Here is a 1,244-nt window from a genome sequence, read left to right as displayed (position 1 = left end):
CCTGCTCTTAAGAAGCTTGCTACTTCAGTATAAGTTACAGAGTTTATAAGAAGTTCTTAACAAGATGAAGTAAAATATTGGAATGAACAAGGTAGTGTTCTGTAGGTGAGGATTATACTCAAAAGAAACAGCAAAATAGTAGAACATGAAATTATATATTAAATATGAAGAGGAGTCAGAATGAGAGGATTTCCAAGTTCTGTATGGAAGGCAAGAAAATGGTTTTACCATACCTTAAATTGTCCTTGACAAATAAACTGTTTTAAACAGTGCCGTCCTCCCCTCTTCTCATTAAACGCTAGTGCAACAAGCTCATCACAGTTCCAGTGACATAAGAAGCCTGCTCTGGATTTACACTAGATTTAACCACTAAGACACAGGCAGAATACTTTTTTTAAGAAGTTTTGATTCTTATAGGGGGATAATAAGGAACTAAAAAAGCAGCAACAACTAAAATAGCTAAGGTTTGGAGAACTGAAATTGGAAGGGTATTTTACAAAAAAATGTGCACACAGAAAAAGCAGTGATGTGCTACTTTCTTTGTATCAAATTTGAAATTGAGGGCCTACTGAGGGCAGCTCAAGGCATAGTCAAAGAACTGGTAGCCCAGGAAGCTGCCTGGGGAGAGCTGAAGGGTCCAGGAGCTCAGGGAGGAGCTGCCTGGGGGACCAGGAAGGGCTTAAGGTCCAGGAGAAACTGCAGCTGGGGACTGCCAGAGCCAGCTAGCCTGGTGATCTTGACTGGCCCAGGAGTGGGGTCAGAGCCCAGGAATGGCCAAAGGTCCAGGGGGCCACTGCTGGGACCTGCAGTCAAGGAGGCTGGAGCCTAGAATCCAGGTCCGGTACTGTGGGTATGTGCTAAAAAGAGCCCAGCGAGAGCAAGAGGGGCAGAGGCCGATAAAGCCAAGCCCTCTACATTAGAATGTGATGGTACAGTAACACCTGTGAAGCTTGGGGCATGGTGTGGGGGAAGAATGGAGCCACACAATTTGCCTTTAAGCCTACAGATGTCTGGCAGAGGTATGGACAGGGCCTGCTAACCCAGGGGGCAGGGCTGTGACTAAGGGGACTCAGGAGGGGCCTAGTGATGATTGACAGGCTCAGGCTAACTCAGAGCCCATGGGCAGCCTCCCTTATACAATCTTTAAAAAGAACAAGTGATCCAGGGAGGGCTACAGTCAAGCCTGAGCCAGGCAAGGGCTTACGGCCACCAGGGGCTGTCACGGCTGCCCCTGTGGCCACAAG

The 1,244-nt window shown here is 47.4% G+C and overlaps 1 protein-coding gene across 1 annotated transcript in view; it reads right to left on the bottom strand.

The window, feature by feature from the left end:
* Positions 1-367, bottom strand: part of LOC102375042 (leukotriene B4 receptor 1-like) — a 2,966-nt gene extending 2,599 nt beyond the window's left edge. Inside the window, exon 1 of the mRNA XM_025198445.1 lies at positions 234-367. The gene's annotated coding sequence lies outside the window, so the exon portion shown is untranslated. The remainder of the gene's footprint in view (positions 1-233) is intronic.
* Between the last annotated feature and the right edge of the window lie 877 nt (positions 368-1,244).

The sequence above is a fragment of the Alligator sinensis genome, unplaced genomic scaffold (assembly GCF_000455745.1).
Source record: "Alligator sinensis unplaced genomic scaffold, ASM45574v1 scaffold97_1, whole genome shotgun sequence".
Lineage (NCBI taxonomy): Eukaryota > Metazoa > Chordata > Crocodylia > Alligatoridae > Alligator > Alligator sinensis.
The sequence above is the reverse complement of the archived record's forward strand: the minus strand, read 5'-3'. Positions and strand labels throughout refer to the sequence as shown.